Source organism: Astatotilapia calliptera, chromosome 3 (genome assembly GCF_900246225.1).
Source record: "Astatotilapia calliptera chromosome 3, fAstCal1.2, whole genome shotgun sequence".
NCBI classification, from domain to species: Eukaryota; Metazoa; Chordata; class Actinopteri; order Cichliformes; family Cichlidae; genus Astatotilapia; species Astatotilapia calliptera.
Genome location: NC_039304.1, coordinates 32,479,262 through 32,496,442, shown reverse-complemented (window position 1 = coordinate 32,496,442; position 17,181 = coordinate 32,479,262).

The window sequence follows — 17,181 nt, the reverse complement described above, 5'->3', positions numbered from 1 at the left end:
CAGGTGATCCAGGAGAGAAGAAGGACAACTGCTGTTTAAGTGAAAACCCTAAGTGTCAGGAATATCGATCCAGTTCAATTTTATTTATACAGCGCTAAATCACAACACAGTCGACTCAGGGAGATTTATATTGTAAAATAGACCCTACAATAATACAACAGTTGAGATGCATTTTCTCTAAACGCTGCATCTCTGTGGATTTTAAATCCTAAAACATGCAGCGCCAAAATAGGGTCTACCCCTAGGATCTGGTCCTCCGGCACAAAGTAGAGTAATATAGGAGGATTGCCATGATTTATACATTGTATCATATATACATATATTAAACAACCTCTGGCGAAGCATATGGCACAGTACAGAAGAGCTAACTCGTTAGGCCAAGACTCCACAGTCTATTCACACCTACAGACCAGTAGCCACTCTTTCAACCATGAGGATGTACACATCCTGGACAGGGAGGAACGCTGGTTTGAGCGCAGAGTCAAGGAGGCCATTTACATATCTCTGAATAGAGGAGGGGGCCTAAGGGTACATCTTTCACCATCTTACAACGCTGTGACTGCAGACATTCCCTAAATCTCTGTGAATGGTACTCATGTTCTCAGATCAGTAGTGATTGATCAATGATCAATGAGCTTTTATCGGTGGTTGTTGATCAATGGTAACGATAATTTGCATATTAATCATCTAGAAACTGACCTCACAGCCCATTACTCGCCAGTGGTGCGAGTTTCAGTCATTGTGCAAAGGTACTGTTTATAAAGTTGGGGAAACCTGCAGACAGCTGAAACTGAAGAAGTCACTTGAATGAGTGACAAAATGTTTCTTCCACCGAATTGGCTACATCCAGATGAACAGAATCAACTTTTTGGGATAAAGCCATCTTATTGTAATAAATGTAAAGTCATTTGAGTGGTTAAGCTAGATCCTGTGCTGTGGTGAAGGAGAACCATGATGGAAACCTTCGAGCTATTTTAACTAACACCTATCAAACATTATTGCATCTCACTCTCATAACCTGTATCTCATTGTACAACTGTATAGTGACAATAAAGGAATTCTATTGTATTCTATTCTATTCTATAGCCCATGCCTGTTGTTTAAAACTTCTGACTCTGTTCTTAATGCCTCAGTCTGTCTCTTTTGAAAACTCCTTAAAATGTGTAATACATTTTTGAACTTTTTTATTGGTAAGTTGAGGCTGCCACCAGGCTGATATTTTAGTTTCTGTTTCTGACCTTCTACCTCTCTGTCATTCTGCAGTTTTCAACCATTTTAAAGCCTGTGACTTTGACCCTCCAGTTCTTCCCTTGATGCTGTTACTTCTTGATTTTTTTGAGGAGATTTTTTCCTACAGTAGGTCTGGTGGTTCTTGCCATGATTAATTGCAGTGTGTCTTCTTCTGTGGTCCTTCCATATATTAAACATGCAGTAATATATATATATATATGTATATATGTATACAGTATATATACACACACACATACATATATACACACACATACATATATACACACACATATATATACATATACATACATATACATATATATGCATATACATATATGTACATATACATACATACAGAGGCGGAGCCAGACATTTGAAACACACGGGGCTTAGCCCTAAAGGGTAGTATGCATGTGGAAGTGGACTAAACCCCAATTCAACCAGACCAAGAACTGATCCGGAATTAAAACAGGACTACAACAGTTCAATATCAGGACTACTGAGGACTTAACCAAGACAGAACCAGAATCAGAACTAGATGATAGTAGCACTAAAAATCATCATAGACCTGCACTACACTTATTTTTTAAGTCGACTATTTAGATTGAGAGACGTTTATATAATTATTTAGCCTTGTTGTGCAAACAAGCCTGCATAACTTAATAAATGTAGAATTTGAAAAATAGCAAACCTAAAAAGAAACACTAGGTTCGAGATACATGGAAAACCTATGATACGGTGATACTTTTGGCAAACGACCATTTGACTAACATGTGTGTCTCACCTGCTCTTGTTCCATCTCTGTTCTGTCCTCATTCTCCATCTCCCTCTCTGTTCCTCTCTCTCCCTCTTTGTCATGACAATCATCAAATATACAGTTGAAACCAGATATTTACAAACTCTTCAGATAAAAACACAAACACTTTTTTAATTGTAACATCAAATCAGACTAAATGTTTATTTTTTTAGATTGATAAATATAAAAAACATATTTGTTAACTTTAAGACTAAAAAGAGAAACTGTCTGTATTTCTTAATTGCAAATGGCACCAAATTGTATTCAAAGTTGAGCCACACTTATGGAGCTCCACAGTTCTTTTTCTGGTGTTTTGGTTGACATCTCTTGATTTTCCCATTTCAAAGAAACAGGCTCTGTGTTTTGCCTTATATGCATCCACAGCTGTGCCACCAATTTACTCACATGGACTCTACTAACCTATCAGAAGCTTCTTCAGCTCAGAATGGAATCGTCTGGAGTTTTCTTATTAATTAACAATAAACTTAGTGTATATGTACTCCTAAATTTGATGAAAGTGATAAAAAAAATAGACAGCTCCCTCTTTTTATTCTGACATTTAACTAATTCAAAAGATATTTCAATATTTATTTATCCAAAACAAAACAAGTTTACTCTAAATTGATGTTGTACAGTAAAAAAATGTTCTTGTGTTTTTCATAAAGTGTATGTAAATATCTGGTTTAAACTTTGAATATACTGCTGTGTATTGAAGTTCCTATTGTTTTGCATAGAAATATACTGAACAACATACAGGGAGTGCAGAATTATTAGGCAAATGAGTATTTTGTCCACATCATCCTCTTCATGCATGTTGTCTTACTCCAAGCTGTATAGGCTCAAAAGCCTACTACCAATTAAGCATATTAGGTGATGTGCAACTCTGTAATGAGAAGGGGTGTGGTCTAATGACATCAACACCCTTTATCAGGTGTGCATAATTATTAGGCAACGTCCTTTCCTTTGGCAAAATGGGTCAAAAGAAGGACTTGACAGGCTCAGAAAAGTCAAAAATAGTGAGATATCTTGCAGAGGGATGCAGCAGTCTCAAAATTGCAAAGCTTCTGAAGCGTGATCATCGAACAATCAAGCGTTTCATTCAAAATAGTCAACAGGGTCGCAAGAAGCGTGTGGAAAAACCAAGGCGCAAAATAACTGCCCATGAACTGAGAAAAGTCAAGCGTGCTGTTACGACCCGTCTAGGGCCAGGCCATAACATGAGCGAGGCACTCGCTTCCCCCCCAAGACCCAAGCAGTCACACGCAACAAATCCGTTAGATGTGAAGTGATTTATTTAAAATGTGAATAAAGAGAACCAAAACGGGAGTGTCAACACTTCAGGGTGAGCCAAGGCCAAAACAATAAACAAAACAAACCTACACAAATCCCGCACCCCTGACCTCACCAAAATAAAGTCAAAAATAAAGACAGAGTCTGACCTCCTTAACCAACTCAAAAACAGGAGAAAACGGGTGATCAAAATAAACGGCAGCTCACCCCTACCCACTCCACTTCCACAATTTTCGCGCGTATACTGCAGCCAGCGGCTACCACAGGACTACTGCTGGGTGATGAGGAGAAATGCGAGGACCTCTCCCGCTGTAGCACTCCAGCCTCCTTTTATTGGGCGGGTCCTCCAGCTGGATCCAATCACGCCGGGGCAGTAAGTCCACGCACCAATCGGAACAGGGCCCTGGCACAGCTAAATTAACATAGACAAAAACACAGCACCTGCACAAACAAACACACGGACATACAAGTTCGTAACACCCCCTTCCATAAGAATTAAACAATCCTTCTAGTGTTTAATCCTAAACTACAAAATTGCTCTCGACAGGGCGTCCGCGATGACATTTTCCGTCCCTTTCTTATGCCTGATCTGCAGGTTGAAGTCTTGCAAGAGAAGGGACCAACGCATAAGTCTCTGATTTGAGTTCTGCATCTGGGAGAGAAAAACCAATGGGTTATGGTCAGTGAACACTTGAACAGGGATAGAGCTGGATCCGATATACACCTCGAAATGCTGTAGGGCTAACAACAAGGCAAGGGCTTCCTTTTCAATGGTACTGTAGTTCATCTGATGTTTGTTGAATTTTTTTGAGAAGTAACAAATTGGGCGATCCACGCCGCAATGGTCTTCCTGCATGAGGACAGCTCCTGCACCAACCGCACTAGCGTCAACCTCGAGCTTGAAAGGGGACATGAAATTCGGGGCCGTAAGAACAGGGGAACTGCACAGTAATGCTTTCGCAGACTCGAAAGCAGTCTGACAAACAGGCGTCCACACAAAAGGCTTCATCGGACTGATCAAATCGGTGAGAGGAACGACGACAGTGGCAAAGTTCTTACAAAACCCTCTATAATAACCACACATTCCTAGAAATCGGCGCAGCGCCCTTCTCGTTTGTGGGACTGGAAACTCAACGATCGCCTGTATTTTCGCGGTCACCGGCAGTATCTGTCCCTGACCCACCTGTTTTCCCAGATATGTGATGGTGGCTCTGCCAAATTCACGTTTGGCTAGGTTCAACGTAAGCGAGGCCTCCTGAAAACGGCTGAAAACGAGGGAGAGTGTTTGTAAGTGGTCAGACCAGGGGCCTGTGCTTCGTACTGCGCTAAGTGAGTTAGCTGGATTAGATTGTTGACGATTTCGCGTGATCCTGGATCGTTCGGTTCCCCGAAGCCCATCCGGGACTTGCTGTCATAGCAACAGAGCCGTAAGCGTAAACCTGCTGGGGAGCAGGTTTACTTTATGTAAACAGGATTAGATCGTGGCCACGCAGGTATGTCCGCGTCATTCATACGAAAGCAACAGCGATATTCCACCACTGTTTCACCATAAATAAATAACATCAATGTAACTAAAGATAATGCAGCACTTGATCCTTTTATTGATTTCACACAGATACATACAGGTCATTCCCTAAAAAAGGGAAATGTACTATTAACATTCTATTACATGTATGTGATTATTACAGATGTAATTCATATTTCAGAGTAGTAATTGTAAATTACTTCGTGTAATCAAGATGAGAGACCACGGCTATAAAAGCGAAGGTGGATTTGGGAAGTCTGTCGCAGACATATCCTGTCCGTTTACGCGAGCAACCCATTGCGGAAGGTGCAAGATTGATAAGGAGAGTCCTCAGAATTCAGCGTATATTGCGGGACAGACAGGATCCTTTAGCTCAGCGCGACAGTGTGCTCATAGAGAGATATCGATTTTCCCGTGAGGGTATTATTCACTTAACCAACTTGTTGACGAGGGGGTGCAGGACCACCACCTGTCTTTTTTTTTGCTCTGCCCTTTTCTTGGTTGCTGTTATGAACAAACAAACAGATTATTTCAGGGTCTCTTTCCAAGAGACGAAAAGCAATATAAGTGATAAATATTACCATTCTGTAGAATATTCTTATATTTCACTTTTACTTGTTCCCATGTTCTAGTGGGTCCTATTGTGGCTCTAATGTGAAAGGGGATATAATATAACATATTATAATATAATATAATGTAATATAATATTGGATAATATGGTGTGATATGATAAATCTACCCTACCGCCTACTGGTGTTGGCCAGAGGGGCCGATGGCGCAATGTGGCAGCCTGGCTTCTGTCAGTCTGCCCCAGGGCAGCTGTGGCTACAACCGTAGCTTGCCTCCACCAGTGTGTGAATGTGAGAGTGAATGAATAGTGGCATTGTAAAGCGCTTTGGGTGCCTTGAAAAGCGCTATATAAATCCACTCCATTATTATTGTTATTATTGGATTACTTACGAGTTTGATTTGTCAGCAACTTTCTGCCAGCCCTCTCTCCTTGCTTTTGCAGCCTTTGCAGTGTTCCCTTGCGTTTTAATTAAACTCTGAAACTCCTGAAATCCCTCACTCAAGAGTTCTTGCTCTGCTGCCGAAAAATACCGAGCGCGCTCCTTCGCCATTTTCGCCAACCAATCAGCGGGTTGCCGATCACTGTTTCTGCTATCGATGCGTATCCCCTTTTACGGCACCCAGTGATCGCACATTACTTCATCCAGCTGTACTAATCGTCAACAGCAGGTGTGTTCGGGGAACCGGATTAGCGAGCTCACGGTTAGCGCGATGATTTGATCTTGGATGTTTCATTTGATCTTGGATGTAGTAAGCGACGTACAAAGCACAGGGCCCAGGTGGATGAGTAAATGACAACATCATCCAGGTAGGCATCGCAGTTATTCACGCCCGCCAGTACTTTGGCCATAAGGCGCTGGAAAGTAGCGGGTGCATTACGCAACCCAAACGGCATAACCGTATACTGGAGAAAATGGTCCGGTGTAACAAAAGCAGATATTTCAGAGGCTCGGGGAGTTAAAGGTACTTGCCAGTAACCTTTTAACAAATCAAGTTTGGTTACAAACGATGCCGATCCCACTCTATCAATACAATCCTCCATTCTAGGAAGAGGAAATGAATCAGGTTTGGTAACAGCGTTAACTTTCCTGTAATCATTACAAAACCGAGGAGTGTTGTCGGATTTTGGTACTAGCACACACGGCGAACTCCATGCGCTGGCGCTCGGAAAGGCTAAACCGTGTTCTAAGAGATAGTCAACTTCCTTCTGCATTATCGCCCTTTTCACTGGGTTCACTCGGTAAGCATGTTGCTTAATCGGTTTATGTCCTTCCACATCAATATCGTGGCACAGGACCGCAGTTTGACGAGGGTGATCAGAAAAAAGTGATAAGTTGTTTTCTATCAGATCAGTGATGTCAGCTCGAGCGGGTTCAGACAGGTGGACTAAATATGTGTCTAAATCATTTAAGATCTCCGAATTTTTCAACCGGCCGCTACCCAGCGCTTCACTTTTCTGGAGTAGCCCGTCATCAGAGGGTTCATAGGGAGAAACAGTACTAGCGGCGCACACTGGAGACGGCGCACCCGAAGGACTCCTCGAGTGAAACGATTTTAACATATTAATATGACAAACCCTAGACTTTCTCCGGCGGTCTGGGGTCTGGATCACATAGTTGTTGTCACTGAGTTTTTGTTCCACCACATATGGGCCAGCGAACTGAGCTGATAAGCTGGACCCTACCACAGGCAACAACACCAACACTTTCTCTCCCGGCTGAAAACTTCTGCAAACAGCTTTTTTATCATAGCGAGTTTTCATTTTAGCTTGCGTATGTGACAGATTCTCTCGAGCTAACTGACATGCAAGGTGAAGCTTTTCCCGAAGTCCGCTAACATAATCCAGAACATTATGCTGAGTTTCAGAAGTTTCTGACAACCACCTCTCCTTCAGAAGGCGGAGGGGACCGCGGACCACGTGTCCAAACACCAGATCCATCGGACTGAATCCCAAGGATTCCTGAGTGGTTTCTCTGACTGCAAACAACAATAACGGCAGACCCTCATCCCATTCTCTATCCGACCCCGCGCAGAACTTGCGCAGCATAGCTTTGAGGGTTTGATGGAATCTTTCCAGAGCACCTTGACTTTCCGGGTGGTATGGACTGGATTTTACATGTTTTATGTGCAACTCCTCCACAACCTGTGCAAACATTTTTGAGGTGAAATTCGTTCCTTGGTCTGTTTGAACAACCTTTGGAAGCCCGAAAGTAGAGAAAAATTTAAGTAGTGCTTTTAGCACCGGTTTTGCTTTCAGCGTGCGTAGTGGAATTGCCTCTGGGTACCTTGTTGCTGAACACATTATTGTAAGTATGTATTGGTGTCCGGATTTGGTTTTTGGCAGGGGACCCACACAATCCAATATTACTTTTTCAAACGGCTCACCTATTACTGGAATAGGATGTAACGGAGCAGGTGGAATGGGTCTGTTAGGTTTCCCCGCCATCTGACATGTGGTACAGGTACGGCAATATGCCACCACATCAGCTTTCAACCCTGGCCAAAAGAAGTTGCGCAACACCCGATGATATGTTTTGTTCACCCCAAGATGTCCAGCCATGCTGGCATCATGCGCTAAGCTAAGCACCTGCCCTCGATGTGGCTTCGGCACCACCACCTGCGTAGCACCAGGCAAACCACACCGGTCAGAGGACCACCTCCTCATAAGAACTCCATCTTGCAAAAAATAAGAAGTGGGTGATTCACTTCCTGCACTCTTAGCTGCAGATAGAAAACAGGGAGCCAGTGATGAGTCATTCTGCTGAGCGGTTGTCAATGCATCCCTATTCAATTTCTCATCCAGCTCTGGCATCAGTTTCATCACATCGCTTTTTGTTCTGTCACTCTCACGGCTGGGAGATTTTCTCTCGTCTAGCGTCGCCATAAACGTGTCAGCAACATCCATAACGTCATCAAATTTGCATGACTGCGCACGAGTGATTGCACAAACAGGAAACACATTTGACAAAGGGGCGGCAACCTCAGTGACAGAAGAAATAGGCGTTTCCACCACTTCAGGCGGTGGGAAAACTGTCCCACCAGCCAAGTCATTTCCTAAAATAAACGAAACCCCTTTAATCGGCAACTGGGAACTCACCGCAACGTTGACATGCCCCGTTTTCACGGGCGAATGTAAATGGACTTTGTGTAACGGCGCCCGAAGAACGCTCATCTTAATTCCCCAAACCAACACATCCGAATCACAAGCAGTTTTATCTGACAATGGTAGTACACTATCCAACATAAACGACTGATGCACACCTGTGTCCCGAAGAATAGTAACAGGCACTTTGTCCCCCTCTTCTCCCGTCACAGAAACAAAGCCTTTCGTGATGAACGGTTTAAAACGTGGCTCTATTTCTGCATCCACATGGTGCAAATCACGGGTGAGAGTGGAATGCGATTTAGGCAAAGGGACAACTTTGATGAGACCTACGCCCGCTGGGTTTTTAGAGCCTTTGCGCTGCTCTTTCCTCCGGAGCGCAGGGCAGACAGCGATTAGATGTCCGGGTTCGCGACAATAAAAACAGTCGCGATTAACACCATCCTCCTGTCTATCTTTCAGTCCTATCTTTGGTGACTTTATCTTCCTTTCCTGTCCCACCCTAATATTCTGTGAGACAGCGGCTGAAAATATAGTTTTGTGGGTGAGAGTAAACTCATCAGCCATCACTGCCGCTTTAGCAAGTGAGGTCACCTTTTGCTCATTCAGATAAATAACTACTTGGTCCGGCAAACATTTTTTGAATTCCTCTAACAAAAGAAGCTCTTTCAGCCCCTCAAAATCCTGTGCTTTACTGGCCTGCAACCATCGTTCAAACAGGCGACTTTTTTCACGGGCAAACTCCACAAATGTCTGATTGGCGGTTTTTTCACACTTCCTAAATTTTTGACGGTAGGCTTCTGGGACGAGCTCATATGCCTGCAACACAGTCTTCTTCATGACGTCATAATCCAGGCTATCTTCAATTGATAAACTGGTACACACCTCCTGGGCTTTGCCAACCAATTTGCATTGTAACAGCAGCGGCCAAAATTCCTTCGGCCAACTTAACGCGGCCGCTATACGCTCAAAAGCGTTAAAATAGGAATCCACTTCGGCCTCACGAAACGGGGGAACCAGTTTAACGTGTTTGGTGATGTCAAAACCTGTCGGGACCGCGGTGGACGTACTAGGATGACTAGAGGCAGATGTGGAGGGCTTTCGCTCCAGCTCCAAAGCTCTGACACGGAGGTGCATTGCTTGTACCTCAAGCTCTTTAGCACGGGCTTCCACCTCCCTTATACGGAGGGTCAAACGGAGATCTTCCGTAGACCGCCCCGCCAGGGGTTCCCCGGCCGTACCAGACTCAGCTGCTTCAGGCTTCGCCCCAGCAGCATCAGGGTCCGCCTCGGCTGTGTCAGAGCCCGCCTCAGCTGCATCAGAGTCTGCCTCGGCTGGTAGCACGTTAACAGGCCCTTTGGCATCCGACCCCGGCTCAGCCTCCGGAGCCACCTTCACACCCCCGCCATCAGGCTGCTCTACACCTGCCTTCGGGGCAGGAAGAATGCCTCGCTCCACCAACTCTGCACACAAAGCGTCCCTAACCTCCGCTTTGCGGGCACCATAGGACACTTGAATATCATAACAACTAGCAATGATAAGCAAATCCGCTTTCCTGCACTTCACAATTCTATCCCACGAAGGCGAAGTAACAAAATCATCCAAAGAAAACTCCATAATTCCACACACCTACCACCCCCACACCCAAGAAAACCGCCAACAGACCAAACACACGCAAAAAAAACCACAGAAAAAGGCAGAGGACGAGCCCCCAATTCATGTTACGACCCGTCTAGGGCCAGGCCATAACATGAGCGAGGCACTCGCTTCCCCCCCAAGACCCAAGCAGTCACACGCAACAAATCCGTTAGATGTGAAGTGATTTATTTACAATGTGAATAAAGAGAACCAAAACGGGAGTGTCAACACTTCAGGGTGAGCCAAGGCCAAAACAATAAACAAAACAAACCTACACAAATCCCGCACCCCTGACCTCACCAAAATAAAGTCAAAAATAAAGACAGAGTCTGACCTCCTTAACCAACTCAAAAACAGGAGAAAACGGGTGATCAAAATAAACGGCAGCTCACCCCTACCCACTCCACTTCCACAATTTTCGCGCGTATACTGCAGCCAGCGGCTACCACAGGACTACTGCTGGGTGATGAGGAGAAATGCGAGGACCTCTCCCGCTGTAGCACTCCAGCCTCCTTTTATTGGGCGGGTCCTCCAGCTGGATCCAATCACGCCGGGGCAGTAAGTCCACGCACCAATCGGAACAGGGCCCTGGCACAGCTAAATTAACATAGACAAAAACACAGCACCTGCACAAACAAACACACGGACATACAAGTTCGTAACAGTGCAGCTGCCAAGATGCCACTTGCCACCAGTTTGGCCATATTTCAGAGCTGCAACATCACTGGAGTGCCCAAAAGCACAAGGTGTGCAATACTCAGAGACATGGCCAAGGTAAGAAAGGCTGAAAGACGACCACCACTGAACAAGATACACAAGCTGAAACGTCAAGACTGGGCCAAGAAATATCTCAAGACTGGTTTTTCTAAGGTTTTATGGACTGATGGAATGAGAGTGAGTCTTGATGGGCCAGATGGATGGGCCCGTGGCTGGACTGGTAAAGGGCAGAGAGCTCGAGTCCAACTCAGACGCCAGCAAGGTGGAGGTGGAGTACTGGTTTGGGCTGGTATCATCAAAGATGACCTTGTGGGGCCTTTTCGGGTTGAGGATGGAGTCAAGCTCAACTCCCAGTCCTACTGCCAGTTTCTGGAAGACACTTTCTTCAAGCAGTGGTACAGGAAGAAGTCTGCATCCTTCAAGAAAAACATGATTTTCATGCAGGACAATGCTCCATCACACACGTCCAAGTACTCCACAGCGTGGCTGGCCTCTACACTTTTACACATTCAGTGACACTCAGTACATCACATTGCTGCCGGTGTGGAGCAACTATGCCATAAGTGAGTGGCAATTCTGAACACAAAACACTCATAACACAATAGTCAAAAACAGGTAGTGAGGCAAGACGAATGACTGAAAAAACCTAGACTGGGAAAACTAAATAACAAACCTAAGCATGAAACGGGGAGCGGAGAATGCAGAGAGACGTAGTTACACCGAGAAACACAGACGATCCGACGATGAACAGAAGCCAACACACACTATAAATACACACTAGGTAATGAGGAGATGACATGCAGGGGTGGACACAGCTGACACTAATGGACATGATGAGAGGCAGACCTACAAAGTAAAACCGGAAACACCCAGACTGTTTTGCAACAAAAACACAGGGACCTGAACGGAGCACAGAGGGGAGACACAGGTAGGGATAATAAACACGACAACCAAACCAAAGAATTAATACAGAATCAGAATAAACACCAAACACAAGATGAACCCAAAAAGAAACACAAAACGCTGGGTCAACGACCCAGGATCATGACACTATATAAATACAATTTAATTCAATTATGTTGAATGTGAGTTTATGACTGTCTGTTATAGGTCACTGGTATTTATTTTATATTTTTTTGAACTAATATCTTTGTTATATGCATGCCTGCCTATTTATGATTTCAACATGATCAGTAAACTTAATATAGCTTCTTTTTCAAATCATAAAGTCAGAGATCCTCAATTCAGCCTCTCAAGTGTCTCACTCATCCCATCATTCCATCTTAGACCTTGTCTAAGCCCGAGGTCAGCATTAGCACAAACATGCCACTCCACACAGAATCTCAGTGAGAGACCAAATGTTAGAATCATTTAATTCATCAGGTTGTATTTTCTTATTCATCATATTGATTAAACTTGTATATTATATTCTGATTAGAATGAAGGATTATTTTCAAAATCACATATAGGTAAATTCTGTTTTAACACTCTAGAGGAAGAGAAGACATTGCAGTAACATGAAGACAATACACAAAGACCAGAAGGATGAAACAGAAGAAGGAACAATTAGACAAACACTGTGGGAATCAAACACAAATAAATCCAAGAAGGAACTGAAACTAAATACAAATCAGCGCTAGGACCCCAAGCGCTTTGGGATCCTAGTAAAGCGCTATACAAATACAGGCCATTTACCATTTACCATCAATGAGCACTCACCCAGACCTCACCATCTGCTTTGCCCCCATGTCACAACCTGCCTGCGGACAAGACAAGATAAAACTCTTGCTCACTTATTGGCCATCTCCCCAGTGAACCTACTGACGATGCCAATACAACCGGGAAAACGTTCTCTCCAGAATCAAAACAAAACCCCCACTCTCTCTCTTCCCCAACTCGCGCTCCTTTCCCTGCACACACCAACCAACAAACCTTTTCTCGGTTTCAGTGATTCTATTCACCGGCCCCGAACAACGACTCCTTTGCCCATTTCCTGTTCATAATTGCAAGCACCTGATATAGTTTATTGGTCATGTTGTTGTATTCCAAGTGTCAAGTTTCTGTATAAGAAAGCTTTCACGTCTAGCCGCCTCAACAAAGAAGCTGTATACAAAAAGGGACGAGCAATTGCTGTATTTACTGAGAAAGCTTAGATCCTACAATACATGCAGCAAAATGATGGAGATTTTCTGTCACTGTGGCAAGCACAGCGTAGATTGTGCGGCTTGCTGGTGGAGCAGTATCAGAGCTTATGGGCAATGCTGGCCATTCTCGATCAGTGCCACAAGGACATATACAGGGAAACTGTCATATCTTATGCAGTTACTCTCTTTAATCTGTGTCCTCAGTAAACATTTTTCCTAATTACCCGTGAAAGTGATAAACATCTTTATCTTAGTAAAGCTTAAAGAATTTAGTTTCACAGCTGCTAACAAGAAAATATTAGAAACTTTTATTTGGTTATTTTTATTTGTATTAATACTTATGAGTAAAACAATTTAATCTGGTTGCCCAGAAACTAATAGAACATACAGTCTGTTTACTATAAGTGTTATTATTGTTAATTAATAAGTAATAAGTTCTTGAAATACTGGTTGAAAATTAAGTAATGCTTTCATGATATAGTGTGTCTTTGCCATGGTAGTGATCTGTGACCAAGTGAAAGTTTGACATTATGCTGATTGTTTTTGAATACTCTGTGATTCTTAGGTTCATGGTTATTTTTACGTCATGTATTAAGTATGTTTCAGTTAGTCCTGAGCTCTGTTATTTTTCAGTTTCTCTCCCTCAGATTCTAATCTTCAGGACCTGAAAACTCTTCAAATTAAATTGTCTCAGCAGGATGCAACTTTTATCAAACACTTAAATCTCATGCAGGCACCGAATGACAACACCCAGAATTTATTTCTGTGTTACTCAAATGGGGTCAGCTACTAAGCCTTTAGCAAAAGACTTCACATTCACACAGTCAGGTTGAACTACACTTTGCATCTGTTTCTCTAACTCAGATGGCTCATAGCATAAAAAAGACTTTAAAAAAAAGTGAAACTTCGCGCCTCTGATACGCTCACAGCATCAGGTGTAAGGTTGTGGTGGCAAAAATGCACTTTGTCAGTGGTTGTGAAATAGAGGGTGACTTCCTGACAAGATGTTGTAGTGTGAAAAAATAAGTATGCACAGATGTGACAGGGAAAAACACATATAGTCAACTAGTTAGTCATCGACAAGCAATGTAGAGTTCACAAATTTAATATTTTTAAATGTTAAAAGTACAATAAAATTTTTAATCTTTTAATTTTTTTTATTAAATGTTCTAGCAGGGATTGGGTGAGTGCAGAGTGAGGGGAAAAAATAAAAATGTAATTTTCAGCTTTCGCTTTCATCAAGAGGCTTATCTGAAAGATAAAAGTGTTTTTGACATTTTTCTTGTATCAGTAGGAATAGAAAAGCTGACATTTTTTAAATTGGTGTCTTTGTTTGTATATAAACTGTTAAGGGAAACATTTACTTTTCAATTTAAAGTGATTAAATGTTTTTGAGTAAATCCAATTTCAGCATTATAACTCCTCCTACACAAGAGCTCTCTAAATGACTGTCTTAGCTTTGAGCTGTAACCCTGTGCACCTCCTCTGACTTCTTCTTCTTTCTGCAGAAGAAATACCTCACTCTTCTGCCCAATTAAAAAAAAACTTGTAGTTTTAATGGATGTAACACAATGAAATCCATCATTAGTGCTTCATCATTCTTGTAAAGCAAAATAAATTTGTGCTTTCTGATCAATCTGATGAATGTCTGGTATGACCTGAAACCTGTCTTCTAAATACACAGAGCACACATACATTTTTGATTTAAAAAAAAATACAGTATAAAATCAGTAGGGATCAGTGATTAGTAGGTCAACCCATATAATCTAAAATACTTTTGATGTAATTTCCTCATTTGCATTTTTTCCTCTTCAATGAATGAAGTTCAACACAGCCAGTTTTTTTTTTTTTTGATTATCTCAGTTGGAGATAATAGGATATCATTGTAGTGGTTTACAACTTTCTCTGTTGGCTTTTTGCTTCAGGCTCTGTGCACAATCACAGTTAATGGGTCTTATGACTCTTCTTCTGCAAAAAGTGATCCCTATGAGTGCCACATACTCCAGTCAGACACAACAACATGTCCACTGTAATTTTGTAAACACTTATAAATTCTGCTAACTTTTTCATTTCAAATGCCTCTAGGGCTGAGTTTCTGTGTGTTCTCTTGTACTCTTGTACTTTTAAGCTAACAGACACAAGGTGGCACCCCTCTGTCCCAGCTCACTGACCTACCAGTGACAGCTCTCTTCCTCTTACTGAAGCTGTTCTTGTCTAAATTGACACCACACTATCTCCATACACTCAGGTCATATGATGATGATAATGTGGTTATTAAAAATCTGTAAATAACACAAAATAAAATAGTAAAATAATAATGACAATGTGACATACAGTTTGCACTTAATTCAGTAGTTTTAATAGAATAGAATAATCCTTTAATTGTCCCACAAGGGGAAATTTGGTTGTAACAGCAGCAAGAAAGACACATATACAAACAAACAGTACACAAGACACAAAACAGAAATACGCAATTTTTACATATTTAGGGGAGACCGGGGATAGTTGTAACATTTTTGACATTTCTGTCTGTAAATTGGAGCTCTTTTAAGGTAGTGGATTCAAAATGTAATGCAAAGTATTTACATGTCTCGGCTATTAAATAGTGCAGCTATTTTCTCTGCAGCACAATTACCCATTGCATGGTATGGTCTCAAACACGAAGAGTGAAATGTTACAATTAACCCCATAGTCTGGGTTAGTTGTAACATATCCTGGGGTGAAATGTAACACAATGAAATAAGGGTACTAACAAAACATTAACATGTAATCTTTGTTTATTCAACACATGAATGCACTTACATCCATTTATGTAGCTATGTGTGTGTGTGACAGAATGCAGAAATCTAACTTTTGAACATATTCCAACCCCCCAAAAAAGACAAATTATGGAATTTTCTGCAACTGAATATTTCATTAATTTTGATTGGTCTTCCTCGAGTTTGGCCTCATTGGCTCAGTGGGCATTATAACCTACAACTCTTGCACCAATTTTGAACATAACAATGAAGCTGAAAAAATGTAGTTGTTCACCAGCATCGCAATTCCATTACTTTTTATCATGGCTTACCTTGGTGTGATTTGCAAAGTGCTTCAGAAAGATGAGGAAATCTGTTTCTTGCACCCATCCTGACTTATTTCCACTACCAGTACTTCCTACTGGTCCATCTCTGACACAGTGGTCTGCATAATGTATGTGTGGGAACACAAACAGTGGAGGAATTGTGTTGCCAATGGCATTAACCACATATACAAATGCGACCAGTGAACCTCTCTCTGCTGATGCCGTTGCCCCAACTTGTTTAATATAAGTTAAAGTAATAGTGTGGTAAGTTGTAACATCTGCATTATTGTTACAACTAACCCAGACTGTTGCTGTTACAACTGACCCAGACTCCTATAGCCATGATCTAGCTAACATTCCAGCCAACGGCTAAAACATTAGCACTAAAGACCTACACAGAATATATCCCCATAGACATACAAATAACATAATTTAAGTTTGATGACTTTAACTGCAAAGCAGATAATGCTATTACAAATTGAAATAAAGTAGAAAAACTTACTTTTTGGCATACAAATTACTTTTTTTCATGTTAAATTGTCTGTGTTTGACAAAATGTGCTGCTTTTTCACATGTGATAGCAGAACTGAGTTGGGCATGCACAGGATGAGTCACATCATTTGAAACTTAGCCCTGATTGGAGAAATTGGAAGTGTTACAACTGACCCACGTTACAACTATCCTCGGTCTCCCCTACATCAAGGACGATGGTTACCAAAAATAGAGTACTGTACAGTTATTAAAATTAAATAAAATTAAATACAGATAAGAGGCAAACCCGGGTTATAGTGTGAATCGGTTGATAAAATAGTGCCAAGTTACAGCGCTGATGTGAACGTCTATGTTTGTTGGGAGCAGTTCTGATTGTATAGTCTGACAGCTGCAGGGACGAAGGACCTGCAGAAACGCTCTTTCATGCATCGAGGACGCAGCAGTCTGTCACTGAAGGAGCTCTGCAGTTCAGCAACATTTCCATGCATGGGGTGGGAGACTCTGTCCATCAGAGATGTTATTTTGGCCAGAGTCCTTTTGTCTCCCACCACCTGCACTGGGTCCAGGGTGCATCCCAGAATAGAGCTGGCCTTCCTAGTGAGTTTATCCAAC